Below are 10,670 nucleotides of genomic sequence, written 5' to 3'. Positions count from 1 at the left end.
CTGAGTCGAAGTAACAAGATAGACTCAACCTCCCTTTATACTATACTTTATGGTATACTTTCATACTTTAGTATGCCTATGAAATGTACCCCAAACGGGCTCATGTATTCCCTGCTGGTGATTCTCCTGGGAAGCAGTGACTAAACTGTAAGCATTACATCCACCTTTGGTCCTCAGCTCCACCCAGACCTGAGCTCCTCCATGCCCTGGGGTTCCTACCATACAGCTGGCCCCTCCCTCTCTCCACTCAGATCCTGTTGCTGCCTATAGTGGAGGCTGCCATGTGATCTCTCTCTCATTCTCTCTCTCTCTCTCTCTCTCTCTCTCTCTCTCTCTCTCTCTCTCTCTCTCTCTCTCTCTCTCTCTCTCTCTCTCTCTCTCTCTCTCTCTCTCTCTCTCTACCCCCCCCCTGGGGAAAATATGGCTCCTCAAATAAACCTTGTAATAATCTTTCTCCTGTGCCTGTCTGCCTCTGCATGGTCCCCTGGCATGGATGTGTTGGATCCTTTCATTGATCCTTTCATAAACCATTAAAACACTAACTAATGGGTTAATCCATTGATAAGTTATACAGAATAGTCTACAGGAATTATGTCACTGTGTTCCTGACTTTGAAGGGTATATCTTGTCCCTGGCCATTTCCTACCTCTGTTTGCTTCCCAGTCACTGGAAGGTGAGCAGCTTTGCCTCTTTGTGCCCTCCTGCCACCATGATATTTTTCCTCACCGCAGGCCTGCAGCAATGGAAATAGTCCATCATAGGCTGAAACCTCTAAAAGCATGAGGCAAAATATATCTTTCCTCTCTTAAGGTGTTTATGTAAGGTCTTTTGTCACAGGAAAAAAACGTGACTAACACAAGTAGCTTCAATGAATATTAGTTACATTTAGAAGGAGAATAAGGTAGCTATGATGATGCTAGGTTTCTATAGACTCCGTCTAGGTAAAGCTGATATAATAACCTGGGTTTCAGTAGGTAAAGGAGGTAGAGGAGATAAAGGATGGAAAAAAAGGATTAAATATAAACATATTTTCCTTCACCTCACTCAATTCTGTAGCACACAGCTGAGGGCTTTTCTTCTGTGTAATTTGAATTTAACCCTTCATCTATGCTGATTCATTCTACTTGCACAAAACCATTCCTTATCTCCCATAACAGCAAGCTATATTTCAATCAACTGAAATGGATTGAAATATGTTTGTAACAGGTGCTCCAAAGCTACTTTTGCTGAAGATCTCTGATTCTTTACTTGGGTCCATGAAGAATTAACTAAAGATAAACCTAGGCATTCAGCTTCCATTTTTCTTATATCTGTCTACTTTGCTCTGAGCCATTCTCATCTGTACTTCACTTTGAAGCCCTCCTGAAATGCAGGAAGGAAAAGACAGAAGGAAGAATACCTACCAGGTGACAATGACTTGTATTCTAACAAGGCTCCACCTCACTAACCTTGTGAGACAAGGAACTTCTGGACCAGCTGTTGCTACCAGGCCACACCTATGATTGGGAATGTTTAACTTCAGTTATCTCCTGCACCTAACTCTTCTTCCTATGTAAGCCTAAGGTAAATTTCTGTTTGGGGAAGATGGAGGGAGATGGTTGAAATTAACACCTTCTCTTTCTTCTATGGATGCCCATATCTTGTAATAAACTTCCTTTCTCTGCTCTTTACTGTTGCTCATCTTTTATTTGGCTTCTTGATGAGAGTGGATGGACTAGAACTCCAAAACCCAGGCTTTGGAACCCGAGCCTAAAATCTCCTGGGACAGAATAGAACAGTGATAATGTAAAATTCATATACACAGTAGACAGGGTTTTTTTTTTTGTTTTGGGGGGGTTTGTTTTGGTTTTTTGTCAGTCACGGGGCTTAAAGTCTGGGCCTGGGCACTGTCCTTGTGTGCTTCAGCTCAAGGCGAACACTCTACCGCTTGAGCCATAGCTCCACTTCCAGTTTTCTAGTGGTTTATTGGAGATAAGAGCCTCATGGACTTTCCTGCCTGGTCTGACTTTAAACTGTGATCCTCATATTTCAGCTTCCTGAGTAGCTAGGATTACAGGTGTGAGCCACGGGCACCTGGCTTAGACAGTTGTTTACGTGTCTGTCCAAAAATCACATGAAAATAGTAAAAAGAATAAAAATACAATAGACAAATTATGTATTTATTTTTAAATCAATGCTTTCTGACTACTAGAAGAACAAAAGACATACCACCTTGTTCTTCATAAGCTTACAGTTTTAGCAGAATGAGTATTAAACAAATAATCATATAATCCTGTGGCAAGATCCAGGAAGGAAAATATGGTATAAAATAAATATAAAAATAAAAGTGTAAAACATGAAAGCAACTCAATAACACAAAAAGAAATCAACCCTCCCCCCAAATATGTAACACTAAAGTGTCTCAGTTTAGAGTCACACCTGCAAAAAGACTTCAAAAATGCTTTTGAGTGTAACTATGCTGAATCATAAACACTGAAGAAAAGCCACTAAGTGAAAAATGTATTAATATCTGAACTGGCCTTCAGTAACTATAACTGCTATAACTGAAAAATAGTGTGTATGTTATAATCAATGTATACACTTCACATGGCAACTTTCCAGGGTTTTGCCATTCAATGTGTTACAATTAGTATTTTCTACTTAGTGATATCTTCGGAATGAAAGAAATTAGACATGTAATTCTATCTTATATGAATATACTATTACCATTACTCTGGAAAGTCTTGGTGCACAGTCCCCCTACTGACTAGTATTAATATGGACCCCATTTGAACATGTCTTAGACTCATACAGAAGTGATATATGGATAAAAAATCAACATCCAGGGCCATGTATGGTGGTGCATATCCAATCTCAGCTCTACTCAAAAGGCAGAGATCAGAGGAGGATGAATAACCCATCAGGGCAAAAAAGATGGACCTTCATGGTCAGAATCACGTTTAGTGGCCATAACCAGAGACTAAGAAAGACGAGAGAGTAAATACTCAGTTCCCTTTGAGAGAGGAAACGATAACCAAATCAACATTTCCTTCCCACACAGCGCACCTGCTCAATGGAAAGAAGGTCACTTTCTTCTCCCAGGCCACCCCTAAGCAAACACCAGCTTTGGCCTTTTGCAAACACTCTTCAAGTATCTACAAACAGGGCCGTGGACCACATCTTGAGGAAATCAAATGTATGATGTTATTTTAGGCCCACTGCCTTTCACTTCAAGCTGGCTTTACCTGCCCCTCCTCTCTGTTCTCCACCACTCCCCTCCCCAAGATAAAGCCCTCTGAAGCTTTCAGGAGAGAACTAAGTTCACTTACTCCTTGAGATAATTTTTTCTACATTTTATCAATTCTGAAAAATGGTGTGCATGTTATAATCAACGTATACACTTCACATGGCAACCTTCCAGGGTTTTGCCATCCAATGTGTTACAATTAGTATTTTCTACTTAGTGGCATTTTCAGAATGGAAGAAATTAGACATGTAATTCTATCATATATGAAAAGCATATGATATTTCATTTTCCTTAGGCAGCCTTGTTTTAGGGAAGGCTTGTTTCCATTATAAAATTAGATAAGGGTACTCATCAGTCTACTTGACAGATTTTCATGGTGTCAGTAATGAGGCTTGAACTCAGCCTAGCACTCTCCTGGCTTTTAGCTTGTCTGGTGTTCTACCAATGAGCCACACCTGTGCTTCTCGAATTTTGCTGGTTAATTGGAGAGTCATGAACTTTTCTGCCCAGGCTGTCTTTGTATTTCAATCCTCCTGAATACCTAATATTACAGGTGTGAGTTCCCAGCACCCAACTTAGATATATATACATACATATATTTCTAACTTTATACATAATATTTCATTAAAAAATATGTAATTGACAAATTTGTAGATGGTCAAGATAGATAGATAGATAGATAGATAGATAGATAGATAGATAGATAGATTGATTGATTGATTGATTGATTGATTAGATATGGGTATATATTGTATAAATACTACCATAATAAAACTGATTAACACATACATCCATCACAACAATATTTGCCATATCTGTGCATGCGTACATACAGGGTAGATATGTGATAATGATATTTAAAATTACTAATCAAATTTCAAGCAAACAATACAATATCATTAACTATAATCACCACATTGTTAATAGATCACCAGGACTCATTTCTCATAATTCCTACCCTTTGACCAACATCTCCCAGCATATGATAAGATAGCTTTCCACCTGTATTAGCCCATTTATGTCACATAACCTTCTGTGCTTGGCACTCATTTTACTGATGAGGAAAATGAAGCATTGAGAGGTTTAAATTTTTTTTCACAAGATCACACAGCTTTGAAGAATTGAAGCCAACCAGGGCACAAAGTGATGTGGACTGCTGACTGCCTGCTAAAACCAGCCACTAAAGTCAACTTCCTTGCTTATTGAATTAAGGAAGAACATTCCTTCGATAGAGTTTTATTTCCTAGGAGAGATTTATGAGGCTTTGGGGTACGTTTAAAGCAGATACTTAAATGCAGGAGCTGGACACAAACTGGGCCAAATTTCTGCAACAGTAGCTTAGGTCTGAGGGACACCATGAGAAAATGGCCCTATATAGAGAAAACAATACCTCATGAGTCTCGGGTAATGTAATACCCTGGAAGGAAGCTATTTACTCGAACAAGGAATGGTTGGGTCACTTATTCTGATAAATGGATTGTTCAGGAAGTTCTCTCACCAAATAAAAATTTGCAATCCTGCATTCCTAGGCAAGTTTCCTGGGATGAAGTCCTGGAGACAGTGGTCTGTGGGGTTATAGCCGGTCCCAGTTCTCGGCAGATGTGTGGTGCACATGCTCATAAACACTTTCTCCGTCTCAGCTTCCTTTGCTGAATGGCTGCAAGTGGATGAAAGAATATCAACACGCCTTATAAGCTGTGAAGCACTGGGTGCCTGAGATCTGGCTGTCTTGTTAATAGTAGCAGTCCCCGCAGCTTCTGATTTCTGGAAAGCTCACTACTTAGGCCAGAACATAATGACATGGTTGCGGAAAGCAACTGAGCCTAGAAGTTCTCTGAGGTAAGGCTCACCTTGAGTTAATCAGAAAGGAAGTTTGGCACAGGGATCAAAGAGCAATTTGGCACCAAGAAGAAATCCACATTCTCTGTAATTCTGAGAAACTGCACACCCAGCTGTGAATTTATTGACTCTCCCTTAAGAAGTTCTAATAGAATAAATTTTGCTTTCTTGGTGCCTGCTAATTAGACAATTATTTAACTCTGTTTCTTTTTTTAATGACTCTCTGCTGTTGTTTGAAGACTTCTGTCTATTATTTGTAATAAAAACCTCTGTCACATTTTTGCCTCATTATCTTTAACAAATAGTGCATTCCCCAGTCCCCATCCCTGGTTCCCTCAGTTCTTCCTCCCAGCACCTCCCCGGTCTAGAGCTCCCAGAGTTTCAAAGACCAGCTGTTATCATTTTGTTGACTGAGAGATTTTTAGAAACTTCTATCACAGGCACATGGCTCCATGGGGGGCTGTTGAATTAAATATCAGCTCTTCAAACAGGAATTAGCTCAGAGAACAAAAGCAGCAGGAATGCAAGGGACAAACAGAGGCAAACACGACAATCCTCCCACTCCATGATTGAGAGACTCATCTTCCCTCCCTGCTCTGGCGTTCACACTGAGCTCCTCAGCCTTGGCCACACTAAGCCACAGTGCGTCCCAATACTCTTCCCTTGACTAGGGACCAAGTCCAGCCCAGCCCTAGCTTACTCCTGCCTTTCATCAAACTGAATAATGCTTCCCATTATCCCCTAGGCAGTTGGTCAGCCTCATCTGAGCACCCAATGGATTTTCTCTTGGGCCGCTGATTCAGAGGAGAGAAGTAGGGAGGAATGAAGTTTTCTGAGTCCTGTGATGCCCATCTCTGCCTCTCAGGTAGGAACTATCTCCCGGCTCTCACTTTATAATAATCCAGGAGAGATTAGATCTATGCTACTCAAAGATCAGCCAGGATAGTTTCCTTGGTATGCAACCCATACAGTCTCATAGAGCCTTTCACACAGGATAGAAATGCTTAATATAGCTCTGTGTTATCTAGAAATTCTTAATCATTTTATCTTTCAGCATGTGTTTTGAAATAAAGTCCAATGGGACAGGGGCATGCACAGCAGAAAAGAAGCTGTGGGCAACACGTATATATACATCTCATTCACATCTGCATTTGCGGTGAGCATCAGCACAGAGCCAGCCTAGCCTCCTCAACACTGGCCCCATGGTGGTGGGAAGTCAGGAGAACTCAAACCAAGTACACAGTCAACAAGAGTGCAGGAAGTTCTCAGAAACCAAGCATGTGATCTGAACACAGGAAAGACACCGAATGGCATTCTAAGAAACACACACCATCATGATACCCTCACAAGCCAATGCTAGCCAGGCACCTGTGCTGAAGATGATACAGAAAAAACACAGGACAAATAACAGCTCTTATTTCCCCAAATCCTTCCTTACTTCTTTTAGGCCTATGAAGATAGAGAATAATGTAGATCATATATGCATCAAGAAATAAAATAAGTACAGTGCAGCAGTCTATGCTTGTAATTCTAGCTACTCAGAAGGAAGAGATAGGAAGGATCAAAGTTCAAGACCATCCTGGACAAAAATTTGCAAGAGCTCATCTCAATTTAAAAACATTTTAATGACATAAAGGTGCACACCAGTCATTCCAGCTATGTGGGAAATGTAAATAGGAGAATCATGGTCCAGGCCAGCTTAGAAAAAAAAATGAGATTCTATTCAAAAAATAGTCAATGCAAAAGAGCCAGAGGCGTTGCTCAAGTGATTCATTACCTAACTAGTAAACAAGCACAAAGACCTGAGTTCAAACCCCAGCACAAGAAGAAGAAGGGAGAGGAGCAGGAAGAATAGAAGAAGAAGGAGGAGGAAGTGGAGGAGGAGGAAGAGGTAGCGTCTCACAAACTTCTGTTTTAGCTTAGCTGGACTTGAACTGTGTTCCCTCAATCTCTGCCTTCCAAGTAGTTAGGATTGAGTCACCTGGATATCCTCTGTGAATATCACCAGGAACATTATTTAATCCTGTGCTTTTCAAACCTGAATGGACATACTGTTAAATTGCAAAATCTGAATAGATGTGGGGAGAGATACAAAGGTTTCTCATTCCTAAGAAGAGCTCACATTGCACTGAGGCTGCAGGCAGCTGAACACTGCAGAGCCCTATGCTAAGCAAGTATGTGGGGCTAGTCCTGTAAGAATGAAATATATGTGGAAATACCAGCTTTGCCATACAAACTGTACAATTTTGGTGGTTCCATAAGAGTTAAATATTCTTGTATTTGCATTTAAAAGTGACATTGCTCAATACAAATAATAAACTTGCATGTCAGTCACTTAAAACTTCTGTTTCTCTTAATCCAACATTAAATAACAAAGTGCATTAGATGAGCTCTGGGTGCAATTGTGGGAGAAAAAAAAGGTAATTGCCATACCATAGTTGCACTTCCTTCCTGCTTCTAGGAGAAAGGGCTCCGCAGTGCGTCCATTCAGGTTTGAAAAGCACAGGATTAAATAATGCTCCTGGTGATACTCACAGTGGATATCCAGGTGACTCGAGCCTGTAATCCTAACTACTTGGAAGGCAGAGACTGAGGGAACACAGTTCAAGTCCAGCTAAGCTAAAACAGAAGTTTGTGAGACCCTATCATGACCAATGTCTAAGCCTGGTGCTATGTATCTGTTACCCCAGCTTTAGAAGAAACACAGAGATAGGTGTAGTGGTGCAAACCTGTCATCCTCAGCACAAGTGGGAGGATCACAGCCAAGTCCAGCCCACGTGGAAAGCAAGACTCTTTCTCAAAAATAATCAGTGTAGCTGGGCAGCAATGGCTCATGCTTGTAATCCTAGCTCCTCAGGAGGCTGAGATCTGAGAATCACAGTTTGAAGCCAACCTGGCAGGAAAATCTGCAAGACTCTTATCTCCACCAAAAAGCCAAAAGTGGAGCTGTGATGCAAATAGTAGAGCATTAGCCCTCAGCAAAAAGGCTTATAGACAGAGCCCAGGCCCTGAATGCCCCAGAACCAACACACACACACACACACACACACACACACACACACACACACACACACACACACACACACACTCACATATTACATACACACACTAACCAATGTAAAAAGGGGCTGGAGGCATCACCCAAGTTACAGAACACCTGCTAATGTGAGGTCTTGAGTCCAATCCCCAGTACTGCTCAAATAATAATAGTAATACTACTACTACTAATACTAATTAATGATATGCTCAATAATTTACAGGTGACAACAGAGGACATGGGATTGAACTTGGCAGTATGATTAGAGGAGCAATAGTCACCATTTACACTCTGCCAGAGGGCTGGGAAATCAAACCCTTATTATCCTCAACTTACAGATGTAGACATAGTTTCAACAAGTCCATAGGCTTGCCCAAAGCAGCATATGTGCCATAAATCAGGGACTATGAAATCTGTGTGGTTCGATATCTAAAGTGTTTTTTTTTAACATGAATAAATTCTAAATACAAGAGATCAGAAGAAATGACTGGAGAGATCGTTGAATGCAGATTTCTAAGTAGCTTCTGACCCAGGCATAGAAAAATCGCAATCTCTAGAATGGGGTTTGAAAGTCTGTATGTTTGAAAACCACTGGTCTCAAACTTGGGTGCAAAGTGGTACCACCTGGGAGCTCCATAAAAATTTCCATGTAAAAAAGCTTTATGTACATGTGTGGAAACTGACTAATGAAGCTTTGTAAGGAGGGAGAGAAAATTCTAAAAAAAAAAAAAAAAAACTGCTTTCATGATCTGCAGCCTGGCTGGCTGGATGCTGTCTGCGGACATGAACAGCCAGAGGTCTGACAGTAATGAAAAGGATAATGACTCAAAGAGTGAGAAGCTGGAAGAAGAAGGAGGAGGAGGAGGAGGAGGAGGAGGAGGAAGAGGAGGAGGAGGAGGAGGAGGAGGAGGAGGAGGAGGAGGAGGAGGAGGAGGAGGAGGAGGAGGAGGAGGAGGAGGAGGAGGAGGAGGAGGAGGACAAGGGGATGGAACATGGTGGACTATTATATGGGAGCAGACAGCAATGTGGAGCAATAGGAGACTGATGCCTCTGACCCTGAGGAGTACCCATTCATGTGCTTAACCTACAAGGAGTCTGAAAGGGCCATCCATGCACACATGACCAACTTAGCCTCTCTCCTAAAGGTATTTCATCCCATGGCAAAACTTCTATTGGTTCATTGCCACTGCCAAGTCTCAGAGATACTGGAGAGATGCAAGTCCAACTTCGCTCATCGGCTTGTGGAGGCTGAGTTCAGCCTGATCCATCAAAATTTGTTCCTGCAGCCCAGCCCCCTCACCACTGCCCGGTGTGCAGGCAGCCTGTGTAGAAGGAAAACCTCCTCTCTCTGGCTTATTAGCATCAGTTTTGCTACAACTGCTGGCAGCAGCATTTCTCAACACTTGTCAAGTAAGGCAAGAGTCAAGATCCAAGGACTCTCTTGTATGGTTCAGGACTGTCCCCTCCATACACCAGAGGACTTTATGTTTCCCTTCCTTCCCAATGAAGAATTGAGACACAAATAAATACAGGCATCACCTCTTCAGAGACTATGTGGAGAGTCATTACCAGCTCCAACTGAGCCCCCGGACAGACTTCCCTGTGGTTATCCAGGTCCAGGAGCCCAGAGCCCATCGAATACAGTGCAACCAGGAGATCTTCTGTCTCAAGTGTCACCAGATGTACCATGCGCCCAACGGACTGCACCACCCTCCACAAATGGCTGGTGAAGTGTGTAGACCCTGAGACAGCCAACCACTTAGGTACTCACCCCAAAATGTGTCCCAATGTAACGTGTGCATTGAGAAGTATAGAGGTTGCAATCACATGTGCTGCTTCCAATGCAAATGTGAGTTCTGCTGGGTGTGTCTAGGAGATTGGAAGAGGCTCCTTGGCAACTCCTATGATTGCAGTCAATACAAGGGGCAGCTGGATGCTAGCAACCAGAGCCAGAAAGCCCAAGCCAAGAGTACGTGTTCCACATTGATAGGTGGGAAAACCACAGTAAAAGCTTCCAACTAGAGGCACAGACATGCCAGCGGGTTCAAGAGAAGAGTCAGGAAAAGATTGCAAACTGGGATCTTGGGTCAAGTTGGAATGTTGCCAAGCTCTTGGTCAAATGTCAGTATACCCTGCAATTCGCCTACCCATGGAGTCTGGCCCTAGGAAGAAGCTGTTTGAATTCCAGCAGGATCAGCTGGAGATTGAGATGGAAAACCTCTCGTGGAAAGTGGAGCATGCAGACAGCTATGACAGAGGGGACATGAAGAATCAAATGTGAGTAGCAGAGCATTGGAGTAGAAACGTGCTGAAGGATTTTCAGGATACATAAGTGAGACACGACATGCCAGGGTGGGGAAGATGTAGCTGGGTGCCATACTGCATGCATGCTACAAGCTCAGCTTTTCACCACCCAGCAGACAGCCAGGGCCGCTTTCCTGCTAGACACTGGTAGCATGTCTCTTAGCCTGTTGTTTTTTCTCTCATCTTTTTGCTTTGAGGTTCTACCAGGGTAGAGATCGTGTTGAAGTAGGCTGTTTCTCAGGACTTTTAAATCCCCCTGGATGA

The 10,670-nt window shown here is 42.4% G+C and overlaps 1 pseudogene; it reads left to right on the top strand.

Annotated features, from left to right (window-relative positions):
• The first annotated feature begins 9,259 nt into the window (after nt 1-9,259).
• LOC138831668 (E3 ubiquitin-protein ligase ARIH2 pseudogene) lies at nt 9,260-10,434 on the top strand (annotated as a pseudogene).
• The last annotated feature ends 236 nt before the right edge of the window (nt 10,435-10,670 follow it).

This window comes from Dipodomys merriami, unplaced genomic scaffold (genome assembly GCF_024711535.1).
Source record: "Dipodomys merriami isolate MVZ:Mamm:240054 unplaced genomic scaffold, mDipMer1.0.p SCAF_2, whole genome shotgun sequence".
Classification (NCBI taxonomy): domain Eukaryota; kingdom Metazoa; phylum Chordata; class Mammalia; order Rodentia; family Heteromyidae; genus Dipodomys; species Dipodomys merriami.
Note: the sequence above shows the minus strand (reverse complement) of the source record. Positions and strands in the feature narration are given on the sequence as shown.